This window comes from Schistocerca americana, chromosome X (genome assembly GCF_021461395.2).
Source record: "Schistocerca americana isolate TAMUIC-IGC-003095 chromosome X, iqSchAmer2.1, whole genome shotgun sequence".
In the NCBI taxonomy this organism is placed as follows: Eukaryota; Metazoa; Arthropoda; class Insecta; order Orthoptera; family Acrididae; genus Schistocerca; species Schistocerca americana.
The window spans coordinates 503,800,325-503,820,744 of record NC_060130.1 but is presented as its reverse complement, the minus strand read 5'-3'; the positions used below and the strand labels follow the sequence as shown (position 1 = coordinate 503,820,744).

Sequence of the window (20,420 nt, the reverse complement as noted above, 5' to 3'; positions counted from 1 at the left end):
ATTCCAGTTGTGCCGGTTAAAACATTATCGCTGTAATTCTGTGCTTATAGTGCGCCAGTATTAATGGCATTAGGAACAAAAAATTTCTTTTTAACACTTATGGACAGTCTCCCTAGTATGGCACCAAGAAAATTCTCAATAAATCATTTATTTTCTGATTTGCCTGATTAATTTTTGCAGTGATGGGGTGAGAAGCATAATTCTGTTGTATCAAAATACCTTCTCAATTTTTTTGGATACAAATAAGTCATGTGCAAAAGGAGATATATAGGTTTTTTACTCTCTTGACAAATGTGAGATTTGGCACTTCGAACATTTGAGATTTACACTCTTTATATATTTGAGATCGTCGGGTATTATCCATCCAGTCAGACTCCATTCCATGATGTGTACAAATTAGAAGGCATATCCAATCACACACACACACACACACGAACACGCATAGAGTATTTACATTAGTTTATGCATAAAAGTTACATCAACCCCCAAAAATTTATACATACACGGCATCACTCGTAAGAGTCGTGAGGCCCATTTTCTCTGGTGCTTCTAGAGATACTTCCAATTTAGTTTTTGCAATGTGTAGTAGAGTGAGCCCAAAAAAATTCTGCTACTCACGTCTCTCATGCGATACCCCGTGTCTATGAAAGTGATGGTTTGTTTCCCGTTACTATAAATAATATTGCTTAAGTGAAACTTCACGAGTCCATTCGATAGAGCGGCCCCAAACTACCCTAGTGCGATATTCGTTTTATCAGTAGTATTTATTTATTTGTTTAATCGTATGGCTACGGCCCCCCGCCGGGCAGGCCGTTCGGCGGGTGCCGGTCTTTCAATTTGACGCCACTTCGGCGACCTGCAGTCGATGAGGATGACAAGATGATGATGATGACAGCGCAACACCCAGTCCCTGGGCGGAGAAAATTCTTCGACCCAGCCAGCAATCGAACCCTGGCCCAGAGGATTGACAATCCGTCACGCTGACCATTCAGCTGCCGATGGCGGACGTCAGTAGTTATTAACAGGGACAGTAAAACACGAAGAATGACCAATAAGCCTGCAGCGACAGCACCGCCCTGGCCTGCGCTGCCTGATGCTGCAGTGTTGCTCAGCTGTTGCTGGTGTACTTTTTATTCTTCGTGTTTTACTGTACGTGTTAATACACACTGATAAAACGAATATCGCACTAGACTAATTTAGGATCGCTCTGTCGAATGGGAATGTAAAATTCCGCTTTAAAAAGCAACGGGGAAAAAAACCGACGCTTTCCGTCGACAGTGGGCTTCGTTTGAAAGACGAGATGAGCAGCATTTACGAGGTTTGTCCGGAAAATACGTATAAAAGTTGAATAATGTCTTTATGTTACAGGTTGCAGTCACCGCCAGGTGGGACAACTGCTGTAATCAATCCCATCAACGCTCAGTTCGAGTCAGAGCACTCTGCGTGATGGTGGGAGTGTGCGGCAGCTTGTTGACAGTTACCCTTTTTCACCTGCCGTCGGCATGGAGCTCTCTCTGATTGAGGAACAGCGCGGCAACATCAAGTTTCTTGCAGAGCTAGGCAAGAATGGCCGTGAGATTTTTGAGTGTTTGAAACAGGTTTACGGAGGGAGACAATTCAATGAAGGAACCAACCGTGAACAAGTGGTTAAAAAGGTTCCGGAATGGCCGAGAAGAAGTGAACGATGACCCTCGCCCAGGACGCCCGTCGACATCGAGTTCCGATGCAAATGTTGAACGAATTCGGGCTTGTGTTCTTAAAGACCGTAAATTGACAGTCAGAATGATTGCTGACGAGCTGTCAATCCCCAAAACAATCGTTCACTTAATCCTGACACAAAAACTTGAAATGAAGAAATTGTGTGCGAAAATCTTACCGAAGCTCTTGACGCCAGAACAGAAAGCAAAGAGGGTTGAGTGCTGTGAGGATTGGTTGGAAGCAGAGGAACGAGGAGACTCTCTCAACCAAGTCATCACTGGAGACGAGTCCTGATTTTACTAATTCGATGTGGAGCTCAAATCTCAAAGCAAGGAATGGAAACTAGCAGGAGAACCGAGAACAAAAAAGTCGCGAAAATCAAGGTCCAATGTGAAGACAATGTTGATTGTTTTCTTTGATTCTAAGGGCACTGTTCACAAGGAATTTGTCCCTCCCGGCAAGAGAGTGAACGGAAATTTTTACGTAGAAGTTCTGACACGTCTCAGAGCTGGTGTGGCCCGTGTTCGACCGGAGTTGGAAAACGGGGACAGGTGGATCCTTCATCACAACAATGCGCACGCTCACACGTCGCTCGTTGTGCGCGAGTTTTTGGCCCGAAGCTCAATCACCGTGACAGACCACCCGCCTTATTCACGCGATTTAGCCCCGTGTGACTCCTTCATGTTCCCGAAAGGTGCCAGCCGGTGTGGCCGAGCGGTTCTAGGCGCTTAGGTCTGGAACCGTGCGACCGCTACGGTCGCAGGTTCAAATCCTGCTTCGGGCATGGATGTGTGTGACGTCCTTAGGTTAGTTAGGTTTAAGTACTTCTAAGTTCTAGGAGACTGATGACCGCAGATGTTAAGTGCCATAGTGCTCAGAGCCATTTGAACCCTTTGAACCCGAAAGGCAAAATGGTGCTTCGGGGGCGGCACTTGATAGATGTGGAAGCCATCAAGGCGGAAACGACACGGCAACTGAACAACATCACAACTGAAGACTTTCAGCAATGTTATCAACAGTGGAAACGGCGTTGGCAGAAGTGTATCGCGTCTTAGGGCGAGTACTTTGAAGGAGACCATATTGTAATACCTGAATAATTGTAATAAAGTTATTATTCAACTTTTATACGTACTTTCCGGACAAACCTCGTATTTTGATTGACTCTAACTACACGCAGCAAAAATGAAATTTAAAACAATTCCCACACATCAGGGACAATGCGTCTGGCGACTCCTAGGAGGAACACCTTGTATACGTGTATACAGTGACTCCTGCGAGTAGTGTCTTTACATTGGTAGGTCGAGTACTAATAAAGACACGATGACAATATCTTCGCAAGTATGGACTGGTTCGAGAATCATTTGGCCAATAAAATCCGGTAAGTTAGGCTGGACGCCGAATGTTACACAGGGATGGAAGTAACATTGGGTGTGCCCAAGGTAGCGTAACAGAACCTCCAATATCTTCAGTATCTGTAAACTAATTGTCATATACAATCAGCAGCACTGCGAGATTAATTTTTTTTCGTTTTGCGACAAATCGCAATCATATTTTCAGATTGGAGGCTTCAATATTTATTTTCAGATCTGAAGATGGCCGTTGGAGACGGTCGAAACGGGTAATCAGTAAAGATAATTGTGGCTGTGGTGGAAAATAAAAAAACAAATTCATTGTTTTAGTAATCGTGGTCGTCTTCAGACGATATAGATAAATTGTGTCGTACTTTGCTAACTATAAGACTGTTCGTCGAATCTGCAGATGTGCGCAGGACAGTAACGTTCGATTGGCGATCTCAAGGAATTGCGGAAAGACTTGGACAAAATTTCTACTTGATGTAATGAATGGCGGCTCTCTTTCAATGTGGATAAGAGTAAGATATCGAATACAGCAAAGAGAAGGAACCCGATGATATCTGATTACAAGATCAATAGTGAACATCTTGAGCATGTCACATAGTGGAAGTATTTAGGTTTAATACTAACAAGGAAAACTCCCAATCGCAACTCCCTCATATTCAGTGGTAAGATGGCTCAGAGGACAGCCCATCAGAAACTGAACACAGATCAAGCATGAAAACAGGAAGAAGGTGTACTGAACTGCGAAAAAAAAGCAAAACAGAAATAATGAATGGTCGAAGGACTAGAGGTGTAATATACAGCAACCTACAACAGTAATGTAGTGGTGGTTAAGTAGTCACGGTGCTGGACTGCTATGCGGGCGAGCAGTGTTTAACTCTCTTTTGCGCCCTTTTTGTCACAATACTATGAACTGTCCGTCCGGTCACTGAAACGTTTGTTCTCTTTCTGAGTCTTGGTAGTTGTCATACTATACACTGGTTATAGAATGCAAGTCAAGTGGTAAGAATATATTACCGTCGCAAGTAAACGTGATTAATAATGACAGCAGGCGAGATACCACATAGACGTCTCACAGGAATGAAAACAACAAATAGACGGGTGTGAACTATATTACGACAAAGTAATTCAAGAGTAAAAACTTACAAAACGGAACGCAACTTCAAAAACGTGAAAAACATATGTTTTGATGGAGCACAGAGAAACTGTGTGGTTGTGAAATTTTTACGTTCATTTGTTGCAGCTTACGTGACAAACTATTATGTTTTCGTCATTTCCCTGAGAGTGATCACGTGCACATTCATACGAACACCTACATCGGATAGGACGCATATCCTACTCACTTACCAGGCGTGCAAATTAGGTGCGTCGGTAAGAGATTCCTATCATATGACACACATACTGTCGCTAATGCCGTATACGAATGTATTAGACGTGTTTTCAGGTGGAAGATTCGGTTGACTTGTCGCCTTCTTATCAAACGGTTCCCATTCGAAAGCGACTTCCTTTCGGCTCTAATAGAGTAGTGCAGAATCAACTGTCATTACAGGTCTCTTTCCTACGCCTTGCTTTTGCAAACGGACGTTACACCAGGACAGAAACACAAATCTGCATACAGCGGACAGCGAAGAAAAAAAAAGAGCAGTCCAGCACAGTGACTACTTCCCTGCCACGCCATTGCTGCTACAGCTTCTTGCACTTCTTGTCCTTCGACCGTTTACTGTTTCTATTTTGCTTTCTTTTCACGGTTCAGTAAACCTTGCTATTATCATGCTTGATCTGTGTTCAGTTTTTGACTGGCTATCCACTGAGCCATCGTACCACTAAATCTGAAGGGGGTGCAATGGGGAGTTTCCCTTGTAAGAAGTGGTATCTTAAACCTCCGTAGCTGAGTAGACCGCTACTGACTGCCAAGTGGTCGGGACCTCGGTTCGATTCCCGGAACTGCCAGGAATTTTCCCTTGGTGAGAAGACTGGTCCGTAGTGTACTCAGCCTTGTGAGACCAGCTAACGAGGTAGTCGACCACTTAGTACGAGTTCCAAGCTCAAGTAACCCGACAACGACCGGTGAGCGGTGTGCCAATCAGATGGTCCTCTGTACCTCAGCAGATGATGCCACTATCAGAGGATAATGGCACGGTGGTCGATTGGATCCGATCGTCCTGTCGAGGGCGGGAGAACGCAGAACTAGGGAGAGGTATGAAATGGGACCATCACGTAAACTCAGCGTTAGGGGAGGAGAACATAATATATACTTTCTTCGGGTGGGTTCTAGGAAAGTGCGGTGCATCCGTAAAGCAAAACGCTTAAAAGAAGCTAGAGCGTCGAAGTCTAGAATATTGTTCCACTTGTTGTAGTCCTTATCAGGTACGTGTCGCCGGCCGGTGTGGCCGTGCGGTTAAAGGCGCTTCAGTCTGGAACCGCGTGACCGCTACGGTCGCAGGTTCGAATCCTGCCTCGGGCATGGATGTGTGTGATGTCCTTAGGTTAGTTAGGTTTAATTAGTTCTAAGTTCTAGGCGACTGATGACCTCAGAAGTTAAGTCGCATAGTGCTCAGAGCCATTTGAACCATTTTTGAGGTACGTGTCACAACAGACATTCAATTCGGAGATGCGTTGATAGAATTGTAAAAGGTCGGCATAGCCCATAAGAAAATGTAACAGAAATGTTCGAGGAACTTCAGTGGGAATCCTTCGGAGAAAAGCGACGTAGTTCTCGCGAAATCCTGTTGGGTCAATTTAGAGAGCCTGCGTGACTACCGTTCTGTCATCATCGGGAAGCGATCAGGAGGAGAAGATAAGCAGATCAGGGCGCGCTCAGACACATACAGGGTGGTCGGAAACAGTCTGAAAAGCTTGCAAGGATGTTGCAGGATAGGCTGTCCTGAGAAATAATTATAAATGAAAAAATTCTAAACGTTGCACCGTTCCTGCATTATTTAGCATTGAAGTTAATCAATCAGGCCGTTGTACGCAAAACATCAAGCGGCCCGCCAGGTACAATTAGTGTGAGTTATTCTCATAACGTAGATGATAGCGGGCGAGACTGATCAGTCTTTCGCTCGTGTTCGATCATTACTACCGTCCTACATCCAGTTTTTAAGAAACCAAAAGAAGACTACGTCTAGCCACAACGTCTCTGGCGGGCCGCTTGCATTTGCGCGCGCAACGGCCTGATTAGCCAGCTTCAACGCCAATTAAATCGGAAACGACGCATTGTATCGAAGTGTTTTCTTACGAGTTATTTCTCAGCACTATCTACCCTGCAACACCCTTACAAGCCCTTCAGGCTGTTTCTGAGCACCTTGTATAAACAAGTATATTTCTCTCATTCGTTAAGCGAATGAAATAAGAGAAAAATAGGTAGTTATGCTTCACCGTATTAATAAGTAAAACTGCATCTTATGCAAAGAATATTTTATTTGCGTCTACCAAAGATGTTTCGCCTATTCAAACTAGGCATCATCTGTGTTATTCATGTTTATGTCCTTAACGTACATCCACGTCCTTCTGTGTGTGCAAGATGTACGTAGTACAGGTTTGCAATTGGTAAGTCGCATTTAAAAATTTCGCTGGACTTAACCTAGTCAGTTGCATACTGCACAGGCTCTTGCTCACATGATGAGTCAGCCCTGCAGTATGCGATCAAGACCACGTGCAGAGTGCAACAGGATGGGTTATGCGCAGTGAAATGTTTAAATGTGACTTACCAACTGGAAACTTGTACTACGTGCATCTAGCACATACAGAAGCACGTGGATACATGAAAAGGACATAAAAATGAATACCACTGACGAGGTGTAGGATGAATAGGCGAAACATGTTTAGTAAACACAAATAAAAGATTCAGTTGCAAAATACGGAATTTTTTCTTATCTATATGATGAAGGATAATTGCAGCATCAACAGAGGGAAAATGACTGCAAATACTAACAACAAAACTGATAGTGCTAGTACGATGTACCCTCCGCCATGCACTGTACAGTGCCTTGAGGAGTTATTTATTTCAAGTTTCTGCTACCAGTCACTTTTTATTTTATGCTTAATCTAACATAATGCAACGCGTTTAGAACATGTTCTGTTCATCTTTAGGTGTTTATACATACATATATACATATAGAGAAATGTTACTTAAAAATAAACAGTCTTAAACTAGATTAATCTAGAACTCTTTGGACATTGTTTCTTTACTGTAGCTGCTGGTGTGGCATTTGGGGAGAAGGAGGGGAGCGGTGTACGGCTAGAAATCGAAATCAGTGATGTCTTTTGCAGGTTTTCTTCCTTGTGGTTGACTATGTATATCACAGCCTGTATAGGATGCAGATAGATTTGCAGCACTTATGTATTACGAAAATAGTGTGAAGGCTTTTATATGACTGTTGATCATTTACAATTTCATCATCTTCCTGCTTCACTTCCATCACTGGTGTAATGGCGGAGCTGTTGATTGACATTACACTATTGCACATTGTATTTTGTCATTGATTGCCAACGTAATTCACTGCACAAATTGCGTCGATGTTATACACACAACACAAGATGGCGGACTGTAGCATTGGAGTCTGTATCGATTATCGAGGTTTTGTATCGATATTCTTGGTACTGACAGATTTGTAGTCAATTATTTACATTGAGTATCTTGAATCTGTTGAGGAGTATTTATGTAGACGAACGTAGTAACAATGAAAGCCTAAATCATAATCAATGTCCTAACAAAGGTAGTATGGTAAATTCTACGCTTTGCTGAGAAACGAAAAGAACGGAGGAAGTATCGAACAAATATTTCAAACTTTAACATCTACTTACTCGAAAAACTCTTTACTTACAAACGTAATAAAAGAAGATTTTCAAAGCAGTGGATACAGGGTGAGGTATTTAAAATAGTTTTTGGAAATATATGGAAAACTACAAATCGTTAAAAAAAGGCTGTAATTGAAATTGTTCGTCTCGAAGGGGGACATCTGAAGGTCGGGTGCAGGAGGTGTGTCAACTCTGAAATCTTAAATAGGAACCCCTACTTTTCATTGCGGATTCGAATTCTCCGAGAAAAAATGCATAAGTTCTGTATTTAACAGTTTTTCGTTGCATGATAAAATCAGATGGCGTTGTAATCGGCAAAAATGAAAAGGGTTTAAAATCGTTAGAAAATAATAGTTCCCCGAGAAATACACATCAGATAAGGATCCCAGGAGGACAGAACAGCAGATAGTCTATCATATTTAATGAGAAACCGATTTTTGTAGCACAAAAACTTTATTCTCCAGAACATAACAAATCTATTTGTCCGCATTATTGGTGTAATATCTTTCACACATATCGCAGTGATGAAAAGCACTTGGAACAATTTGTTGGTTTGTGTATCAATGAATTAAAAACTACTTTTAGCGTTACCTAGGGACTGTGAAGGAAACTCCCACCAATAATGTGGACGAAGTAATGTGTTATGTTCTTTTTTGCTATGAAAACCAGTTTCTCATTACAGATTTTAAGCAACTGCCTTTCTAACCTCCTGGAATCCTGATCTCATGCGAATTTCTTGAGATATTATGTTTTCAACGGTTATTAACCTATTTCGATTTTTGTCGATTACGGTGCCATCTACTACGCAACGAAAAACATGTTAAATACAGAAGTTGAGTATTTTTTTCCGGAGAATCCGAATCCGAAATAAAAATTGGAGGTTCCGATTTAAGATTTCACAGATGACTCCACTTCTGCCTGTTCGGTATCGAGCAGACATCGACTTCCAGACGAATAACTTTTATAACAACTTTTTTTTTAAATTCGGTTTTTAGTGTTCCAGATATGGACAAAAACGGCTTTAAATGTCTCGTGTCGTATGATCTTTTTATTTTTCTTGTTGTCAAATAATAACCAAAATATATATTTCTCTCCTTCATTGGAAGATACGGTTACACTGCAGAAGGAAGTTTCGTTCATGAAAAAACTTTCTGTCTATTTGAGATGTTATTTTCACACAGTGAATGCTGAGTTGTAAAACCTAAATAATTATTCGCTGTCAGGTAGTGGGTCTCCTGTGAAATAACGCACGGAGGAAAAACATCAAGCTATCATTCAGGCTCCTCAATACGTCACTAAAAGTAAGCAAGCAATAAAAAATAATTAAGAAGAGACATAAGCACCGAGTCGGCTACCACAACCCGAGCAGCCCGACAAGAATAGATGGACTTCCGCCGCTAGCAGACGGCGTCAACATCGTAACAGTCTTCCAGAGAATCTATGACGGTGACGTTCGACCCCGTTCCGTTCCGTTTCGTCGCGTTCCGTTGACAGCTTGTGTCAGCGCTGGCGCTCAAAATACGATGTGGAATGTTTCGACGTTCCGTTCGGTCCAATGAGAATCGACTGTAACAGAGCAAGCCGAGACCTCAACATTCCACAACCGACCGCTAGTTAGATCTTACAGAAGTAATAAGAAACCTTAGCGCCAGCAGCTAATACAATCTCTGGCGACAAAGTGGGCCGCTTTGGGTTTTCTGCGCGTTTGCAACAGCATGCATAAAGTACTTTTTTTTTTAGAAACTTGTTTTTCAGTGTAGTGCCACTAACGTTGGACGTAGGCAGTCGATTGTTCACTCAAAACAGCGCACTGTCTGAAGTTTTGATTCCGATAATTGCTGCTTTATTACAAAATACTCAGTTTCGGATTTACCGCCCAGACAGTTGTGCCCTAATGATCTTGGACGCTTACCATCGAGAACTCGTAAGAAAAAATCACGCGATCCTATGTGTTACTGCAGAGTTGTGTATTATAATCTCAAGATTCACAGATACATTCAAAAGTGAAACTTTTTCTATCATTTGTAATATTTTTTACGATTTCATACTGGTTTCACGTGGCACACAGATACAGTGCAAGATATTGTGGTCTTCTTGGATATCTTGAAGGCTACTGTAGACTCACGGACACTGGGCACTGACGTCGCTTGGATAAAAGGGCATCATGGCATTCTCCATGAAGAACCTGCTGACCGCTGCGTTAAAAGCAGCATTGCAGAGGGACAGCTCCTCCCATCATCACTCACTTATACGGACTTTAACTCCAAGGTCAAGAAAACTGCTTATCACGACTGGAATTGTGAATGGCACATATCCCAGCACTGTCAAGGGCGGCCGCTTGGCGGACATACAACCGAACGTCTCTTCTCGGCCATGGTTCACCTCGATAAACCTTAGTAGACGACATATTATGTCTCCCATCCGCATGATCCGGGGACATAGATTTTCACCCGCCCACCTACACCGGTTGAAAATCAACGCTTCATGACGCTGTGATCAGGACACAACGGCGGCGGCGAACCTTTACCTCGCAGGCCGAAGTGGCCGTGCGGTTAAAGGCGCTGCAGTCTGGAACCGCAAGACCGCTACGGTCGCAGGTTCGAATCCTGCCTCGGGCATGGATGTTTGTGATGTCCTTAGGTTAGTTAGGTTTAACTAGTTCTAAGTTCTAGGGGACTAATGACCTCAGCAGTTGAGTCCCATAGTGCTCAGAGCCATTTGAACCTTTACCTCGTTATTTTGGCGTATACCAAGAACTCGGCAGCACAGGCGGTCTTGTATGCAAAAAAACTGGTTGAGAGCGGCTACCTCCTCCCTGCAATTGTAACTGTTTTACTTCACCGGTTCGATATGTATAGGTATTATTTGCTTGCGAACTATTCAAAAGACTCCTTTATCCAGCTTTGATCTATATAAGTTGTATGGATGTTTTCCTCCCATAGAACAAGCTCGTTTCGAAAACTGGTACATCTACATCTACATTGATACTCCGCAAGCCACCCAACGGTGTGTGGCGGAGGGCACTTTACGTGCCACTGTCATTACCTCCCTTTCCTGTTCCAGTCGCGTATGGTTCGCGGGAAGAACGACTGTCTGAAAGCCTCCGTGCGCGCTCTAATCTCTCTAACTTTACATTCGTGATCTCCTCGGGAGGTATAAGTAGGGGGAAGCAATATATTGGATACCTCATCCAGAAACGCACCCTCTCGAAACCTGGCGAGCAAGCTACACCGCGATGCAGAGCGCCTCTCTTGCAGAGTCTGCCACTTGAGTTTGCTAAACATCTCCGTAACGCTATCACGGTTACCAAATATCCCTGTGACGAAACGCGCCGCTCTTCTTTGCATCTTCTCTATCTCCTCCGTCAGACCGATCTGGTACGGATCCCACACTGATGGCCGGCCGAAGTGGCCGTGCGGTTAAAGGCGCTGCAGTCTGGAACCGCAAGACCGCTACGGTCGCAGGTTCGAATCCTGCCTCGGGCATGGATGTTTGTGATGTCCATAGGTTAGTTACGTTTAACTAGTTCTAAGTTCTAGGGGACTAATGACCTCAGCAGTTGAGTCCCATAGTGCTCAGAGCCATTTGAACCATTTGAACCCACACTGATGAGCAATACTCAAGTATAGGTCGAACGAGTGTTTTGTAAGCCACCTCCTTTGTTGATGGACTACATTTTCTAAGCACTCTCCCAATGAATCTCAACCTGGTACCCGCCTTACCAACAATTAATTTTATATGATCATTCCACTTCAAATCGTTCCGCACGCATACTCCCAGATATTTTACAGAAGTAACTGCTGCCAGTGTTTTTCCGTTATCATATAATCATACAATAAAGGATCCTTCTTTCTATGTATTCGCAATACATTACATTTGTCTATGTTAAGGGTCAGTTACCACTCCCTGCACCAAGTGCCTATCCGCTGCAGATCTTCCTGCATTTCGCTACAATTTTCTAATGCTGCAACTTCTCTGTATACTACAGCATCATCCGCGAAAAGCCGCATGGAACTTCCGACACTATCTACTAAGTCACTTATATATATTGTGAAAAGCAATGGTCCCATAACACTCCCCTGTGGCACGCCAGAGGTTACTTTAACGTCTGTAGACGTCTCTCCATTGATAACAACATGCTGTGTTCTGTTTGCTAAAAACTCTTCAATCCAGCCACACAGCTGGTCTGATATTCCGTAGGCTCTTACTTTGTTTATCAGGCGACAGTGCGGAACTGTATCGAACGCCTTCCGGAAGTCAAGAAAAATAGCATCTACCTGGGAGCCTGTATCTAATATTTTCTGCGTCTCATGAACAAATAAGGCGAGTTGGGTCTCACACGATCTCTGTTTCCGGAATCCATGTTGATTCCTACATAGTAGATTCTGGGTTTCCAGAAATGACATGATACGCGAGCAAAAAACATGTTCTAAAATTCTACAAGAGATCGACGTAAGAGATATAGGTCTATAGTTTTGCGCATCTGCTCGACGACCCTTCTTGAAGACTGGGACTATCTGTGCTCTTTTCCAATCATTTGGAACCCTCCGTTCCTCTAGAGACTTGCGGTACACGGCTGTTAGAAGGGGGGCAAGTTCTTTCGCGTACTCTGTGTAGAATCGAATTGGTATCCCGTCAGGTCCAGTGGACTTTCCTCTATTGAGTGATTCCAGTTGCTTTTCTATTCCTTGGACACTTATTTCGATGTCAGCCATTTTTTCGTTTGTGCGAGGATTTAGAGAAGGAACTGCAGTGCGGTCTTCCTCTGTGAAACAGCTTTGGAAAAAGGTGTTTAGTATTTCAGCTTTACGCGTGTCATCCTCTGTTTCAATGCCATCATCATCCCGTAGTGTCTGGATATGCTGTTTCGAGCCACTTACTGATTTAACGTAAGACCAAAACTTCCTAGGATTTTCTGTCAAGTCGGTACATAGAATTTCACTTTCGAATTCAATGAACGCTTCACGCATAGCCCTCCTTACGCTAACTTTGACATAGTTTAGCTTCTGTTTGTCTGAGAGGTTTTGGCTGGTACGTCTGTTTGTGTTTTTACTTTGTATTAAGGAATTTTTTTTGTAAACGACGAACCGTTTACCAGCTTCCAATTACAAGTTGCTGTGGATGTCACGCTGCTATGGAACCGATTCGAAACCTGGGTCGTAATGTTCTGTTGTGAAAACTGCACTAATGTTAACTTACCACCGTTAGAACTACTCCTGGCTGTATGGTGTTCGTCTTTTAGCAGTCTGATTTTACATTAAGAATTTGTGTCGTCCGTACCTCGATTTATTTTTAATCTTCTACTGTGGAAATTTCAATTGCGTTAACTTTGCGCTTTTGTAACTACTGTTTGCTGTACGGCCTTTGTTGCATAAAGCCAAAAATAAATTTAAAAAAAGGCTGTGCTCTTCAGTCCGAAGAATGATTTGAAGCAGCTCTCCAAGGTAGTCTATTCTGTGGTATTCAAGTCTTGGTTTCCCACTACAGTTTATACCCCTCACACTTCCTTCCACTACCAAATTGACGATTCCTTGACGCTTCACAACGTGTCCTATCAACCGGTCCATACATTTAGTTAAATTGTGCCACAAATTTCTTATTTACCCAGCTCGATTCAAAGCCTCCTAATTAGTTATTCGAACCACCCATCTGAGATTCAGCGTTTTCCTGCAGCACCACGTTTCAAAACCACCTATTCCCATTTTATCTGAGCTGTTTCGCGTCCACGTGTTACTTCCAGATAATTACCTCCAGAAAAGATTTTCTAACACTTAAATTTATAGTCGATGTTTATAAATGAGGCACTTGGTCGTAAAACCTGGTATCTAACAATTTTTGCCAATTGGCGTATTTGGCAACGTCGGACTCCTTACAGCTGATTTTATAGGCTGGTGAAGGAATCTGTGGGAGATGTGTACGTTGTAAGAAATTATGTTGGTATTATGTTATGGTAAGTGACAGCTGACTGCAGGTAAAACATTGTAAGTAACAAACATGGCGGCCCGACACAGTCTGTTCCGTAGTGATGAGGAACTTGAATCGAAAGTTTCGAGCGCTAACAATAATTCTGACTACACTTCTTCCTGTAATGACGAAGATGAAATCCCAGAGTATTATCCTGTTTATGAGTGCAAACAAATCGGATGCAAATTACTCCTCAAAAAGGTAAGAACAGATGCCTTTATTTCTTAATCTGTTTGAAGTAAAAGATGGTATGTACTGCACATACCAAGTTTTACTGCCTGTTCCGTATTGAAACTTTTCAAATGTAAGTAGGCTGTTTATGTTTTCTTATTGGAAACGTTACGTAGCGCTCAATATGAAAAACACTGGCTGTGCTGTGTGCAGTCTGTGGCTAGTTTGCATTGTTGTCTGCCATTGTAGTGTTGGGCAGAGGCAGCTGGCTGTGAACAGCGCGTAGCGTTGCGCAGTTGGAGGTGAGCCGCCAGCAGTGGTGGATGTGGGGAGAGAGATGGCGGAGTTTTGAAATTTGTCATGAACTGCTATATTTATATGTGATGATATCAAGGTAAATACATTGTTCGTTCTCTATTAATATCTTTCATTTGCTAACTATCCCTATCAGTAGTTAGTGCCTTTAGTAGTTTGAATCTTTTATTTAGCTGGCAGTAGTGGCGCTTGCTGTATTGCAGTAGTGGGAGAAACGAAGATTATTGTGAGGTAAGTGATTTGTGAAAGGTATAGTTTAATGTTAGTCAGGGCCATTCTTTTGTAGGGAATTTTGAAAGTCAGATTGCGTTGCGCTAACAAAGTATTGTGTGTCAGGTTAAGCACAGTCCTGTATAAATTGTTCAAAGGGTACGTTTCATATGGCGACCCTGCCAGGATACCTCACTGGAATCTTCTGATTTTTCTTGTAGTTTGTGTATTTAGTGTAGCTTTTGTTTATTGCTAGCGCGTAATTGTAGAGAGAATCTCCTTTGTAGTTGTAGCCTTTCATTGTTGTACAGTAAAACAGTTGTGGCATGCATATAGATTTGCACCAAGTATTTCACAGCTGTAATTAACTATATATTATTTTCAGTGTTATGTTAATGTGTTCTCTTATTTTTGCTCTTCAAATTGTGTTTTTCTGTGTTGTCGTGTGAAATACTGTGACAATAATGGCGTGTGAAAAACGTAATACTAGGCTCCAAAGTAAACTGAGAAATGACAGTGAAAGTGAGAGCAGTGTGTTAGCGCCACCGAGTAATGAATTAACTGATGTTCAAAGTAGTAATTTGGTAATTGTGCATAGGGAAATGGAGCGGGCGGCAAACAATGGCGTGGACAGTGAAACAATTAGTGAAGAGGGAAGCATTATCGATCGATCGGTCGGCAACAGCTCGCCTCAGGAATCCGAAATGACAGGACACAATTTCGCAAATACTGTAGATTCAGGTTTTGGGTCATCACCGTTTTCTCAAATAAGTCAAGACACATTTTCTGCTTGTCAAAATGTGAATGTTGTCGGTGCAAATGCACTGCCGAAAAGCGTAGAGAAACAGATTCCAGACACTAATACATTATTATTGCAATTAATGCAACAAATGGAACAAAATCAGAGACAAACACAGCAACAGTTAGACACAGTGGAACAAAATCTCAAAAAGTTAGACACAATGGAACAAAATCTTCAAAAGTTAGACACCACACTTGAACAAACACGTGAAGATTTAACTAGTGAGTTACATAACATTGAATCGAAATGTCAAAAAGTCTGTAATGACGTAAAAACACAAATTTGTGAGCATTTCCAACCTATTTTTTCGCGTCATGAAAATGCACTACAGAATCACGAAGCAGCTATAAAAGAACTGCAAACTATTGTTCATGAAAATCATGAGACCTTGCAAGCAAAATTTGACTCAGTTGCATCTACCGATACGGTTATGCAACTTGCAAAAACTCAGGAAAACTTAAAGGTCACAGTAGACACGATTGCAACACAAATGGACACTCTGAAACTTGGTTCAGAAAAACATACAGAGGAAATGATTTCACTATCGGATAAAGTAGCCGAACTTTCAGATCAGTTCACTAACTTATCTACAAAGGTAGATGATGATCTGAATGACACAACACCTGTAGCCTTCACTGACACAGAAGAGTATGAACAAATTAGAAAATTCAAACAAAATCAAAATCAAATCAATACACAGTACAAAAGAGAAATCCGGGAAGTGCAAGATCAGTTGGCACAAGTAGTACAAGAATTACGTATTTCAGAGGACACTCGCGCCCCAATACGGGAAGAGGGACATAGAAATACGGAACAGCCACAAAATAATAACACAGCGCATTTCGGAAGTTATGAAAGAAATCGGCAATGTGCACCGAATTTTGAGTTGGAACCGCCGAAGCAACGTAACAATGACCGACATGCGACTCGCCGACATGATGATTTTGACTATAAGCTGTTCATTACTACACGTAAATTCAAAACATTTAAGAATTCTGGCAACGACATTCATCCACAAGCATGGCTCCATCAATTCTCTCATTGTTTTCCTCCCAACTGGTCGTTAGAACACAGATTAGAATTTATGTGTGGCTATTTAGAGAATGAACCAGCTGTAAGAATGCGATCGGTCATTCACGATTGCCACAGTGAAGGAGAGTTTTACCATGCCTTCCTCTCAGCATATTGGTCTCAAGCCACACAAGACCGTGTAAAACATGGCATCATAATGATGAAACATTTCGAACAATCTGAATTTTCCAGTCTTGTCAAATATTTTGAAGACATGTTGCATAAGAATCAGTATCTTTCAAACCCATACAGCCCCTCAGAACTCATCCGCATTTGCTTAATCAAACTGCCTGAACATTTACGACATATTATTTTGGCAGGACGTTGCAAAGACGACATTGAAGCTTTTCAGGGACTGTTACAAGAACTGGAAAGTGACACTGACAATCGCAGAACGCAGGAACACAACAATTACGGATCACATCAGTCGCAATTCCGCGATGAAAGAAATAATAACTGGACGCGACAAGGCTATTCTTACAACGCAAATCGTGACCAAAATAGACACCACCCGTACGACAACCGTTGGCAGAGTAATAATAGTTACAGAGAAAGATCGCATTTCCGTAGTAATGACTATCACAGAGACAATCAGAGAAACAGACAATATGGGAACCAAAACAATTATTATCAAGGGAGGCAGAATAACTTCAGACGCAACAGTTCAGCGCGCAGTTACGATTCAGGGAGAAATTCTCCACCACTTAACCGACAAGAAAGACTCTACAGAAACTACCGACAAAACGACAGACCTGAATTCCATCAGAACTGGCGGGATTTAAACAGGGCAGGGCCCTCTCGGTAAGGCGAATTTGTAGAAGTTAGGTCTCCAAACCCCAATAACGACGCGCGCCAACAAAGAGACAATAGGCAATGACTCACACCGCTGGCAGCCACAAAACGTTCTTATGACACTAACGACGCAGCTGCCGTAGCTAGTAATTACGTAAAAATGGAAGATATTAGGGACATCTTACTCCAAGAACACGACGTAAAACATAACAACATTGCATATCCTGTGATTCACATTACAGTAAATGATGTAAAATTTACGGCAGTACTTGACTCTGGCAGTCCCATTTCAGTAATCAGTGAAACAGCCTTTAGCAAATGCAACAAATCGAACGATTGCCCCACACTTCCGTTACGTAAGATTAAATTACAAGGTGCAATCTTTGGAAAAAGTGTAGATGTACGCCAACAAACCAACTTAGAATTCTTTTGTCAAAGCCACAGCTTCTCTACGAACTTTCTTATTATTCCATTATTGTCGACGGAAATTATATTGGGAGTAGACTTTTTGAATGAATTCAAAGCAATCTTAAACTTTCACGATGCTGAAATAACTTTAGAAAAAGAAGGTAAGTCAATAGCTTTGAAATTTGAAGATTGGCTCTCAAACCATGATGAGGAAATTAATCGGCTTTACGTTCTGTTAGTCAAAAGTTCGGAAATTTCTACGGAACTAGACACTAACAATCACTCTGCAAGTACTGACAGGGATGACATCGACGGCATATTTGAAATTAATGAGTTAATTCAGAATAAAATTCAAACAATTGAGAATTGTAATGACACTGATAGGCAGGACCTTTTTGAGATTTTACAAGCACATTCCACAGTTTTTACTCATAAAACAGGAACAACCAAGGGATTTCAATACCAATTTCGTGTTCGTGAGCATACTAAATTTTGTGTTAGACCATATGTAATTCCAGCACATTATAGGGACCGTGTTAGAACAGAAATACAATCTATGCTCGACGAGGGCATTATTGAGCCTGCAGTAAGCTCATACAACAGTCCATTACATGTTGTTGAGAAGAAAAATGGATCGATCAGGCTTGTCTTAGATTCGAGACAAATCAATACGATCATTATTCCTGAAACAGACAGGCCGCAAACGTTAGAAGAACTTCTTCAAAATTTTAATGGTGTAAAAGTGTTGTCTTCCGTAATTTGTAACACCTGAGGGTATAATTACATTAATCCTCAGGGGGGTACACACTTACTTTGTGTACCATGTGTGTGGCAACCACAAGGAACCCTAGCTAATATGGTATTTGCTTATACAACTTTACACATCGGTACCATATTTCTCTAACACACAAATTACACAGCTATCTGATCATTTAACTGAGAGAGACAAACATTTATTTTACTATATCAGTGACAGATGTTTACGTAATTACACAGTTGGATAACTTCACACTTATGAAACTGTATTTTGTCTGTACTTTGTAAACTGTTCATATTTTTTTGGAACCATTGTGATACTATGAGAGCTTTGAATGATGTATTTGGTATGGATTCATGATTTTTAAAGTACGTTTGAGGCAGATGACACTTTTGACATGAGCAGAGAATTTTTTTTAATTATTGGAGGAAGCTACGACGATTTTGAGATTTGACTGAGGTGTTATGATGTTATTTTTACGACGACGATGTGTATTATGCTGCTGAGGTATGTTTATGATTAATAGGCTGAGGCTATACGAGTTATTTGAATATGCTTCATATTTATGATGACGAAATATTGACGAGTGTCGATGGATACTTATATGTGTAATAAGGTAAGGAGTAATGAATAGTGGGTAGGGACTCTTGACTTGTGAAAAAGGATGTTGGAAACCAAGAAACGTACTTTAAGAGTTATGAAATGTGTGTGTATATTCGTGAATGTATTACAATGCAGACGAAAATTTTTTTTGGACACTGTTATATCAATAGCATTTTGTTTCTACAGATTGGTAACGCAAATTCTTGACCTGTGAAATATTTTTTTATGTGACTGTCTCTGTAGCGGAAACTGCTGTCGTAAATATTTCCGTAAGAAAGTTAACGGACTACCTACATATAATGCGTCGTGGGCACCCAGCTGTGTCAGACGCCTGGAGAAAAAGCCATTAGCGCGTGCCTTTCAGAGCACAGGAAAACACCTGGAGAACAAGCCATTAGGGTGTGCCTTTCATCGCTAATGCGACACCCTCGTTACTTGAAAACATATGATTACTCGCACTTTGTGCTAATTGCTGAAATGCTTATGAATTGATGGGAAGTATTCGTACATCTGCACACCTGATTATGACAAGTGTCTTTCTATGAGAGTTGAGAGCTACTGACTTACGAAATGCCACATGACTATTGAATGATGTTTTTATGCTTTGGTTTGCGTAATTGCTTATTTCACTTGATATCTGGTTTCCAGCTGTGTTGCAGCATTGCTTTTATAAAATAAAATGCATTTGCTAATGTGAACACTTTCTGTCAACAGATCTATTAAATAATTATTTTATGATCCACATTCTTTAAAAAAAGGAGCACTTGGAAAGGAAAGAACAATAAGAAGGAACTAGTAACTGCATTCATAATTTTCTTTTCAAGTAATTGGTAACTTTTTGGTAGAATAACTTCTTGTGGTGCACCACTTTAATTACATAGATATTAAGATGTGAATATACATTTCCCTTATCTGCATTGTTGTTTTTACTGTAATATTTTTTCTTCTTGAGCTATGTCATGTTTAGATATAAGCTGCTGTTTGCCAGGCATAGTGCTACGGAACTTTAATTTGTGTTACTCTGCTAAGCCAATTTTACTACTCATTGATTTTTCATGTTGCTGCACATTGGCTCATATTAGTTGTAATTTTGCATTTTATCTGTTAATTTAGATTTACGGTAGCTTGCTTTGCAATTTTCCAATTTTTTGGTAATTGCTGTTTATATTAATTGTTATGTGATGCTGCATTGCCTCGTCCCTTAGTTTAGCATCTGAGCTCAGTAGATTTAAGTTAGCTTAAGAGGGGGTAGACTATATGAGAAACTGACTACGGAGAATAGGTAAAGAATACATTGCGAAGTTATATAAAAAGGATTTGGGCCCAAATGAGTATTGTACAATCAGAAATAATTATTTTGAAAGAAATATGAACAGAATACAGGAAGCATGCTTGGATAAGATTTTTTTGGTGGAAGCAAAGGTTGAAATAAGACGAATGATCTATAGAATGAAGTTTTGGGATGGACTGCAGT

General features: G+C 41.3%; 1 protein-coding gene across 4 annotated transcripts in view; it reads right to left on the bottom strand.

The window, feature by feature from the left end:
• The window catches only part of LOC124556606, a 445,831-nt gene that overhangs the window by 190,136 nt on the left and 235,275 nt on the right, over positions 1–20,420 (bottom strand). The gene's annotated exons all lie outside the window — the stretch shown is intronic.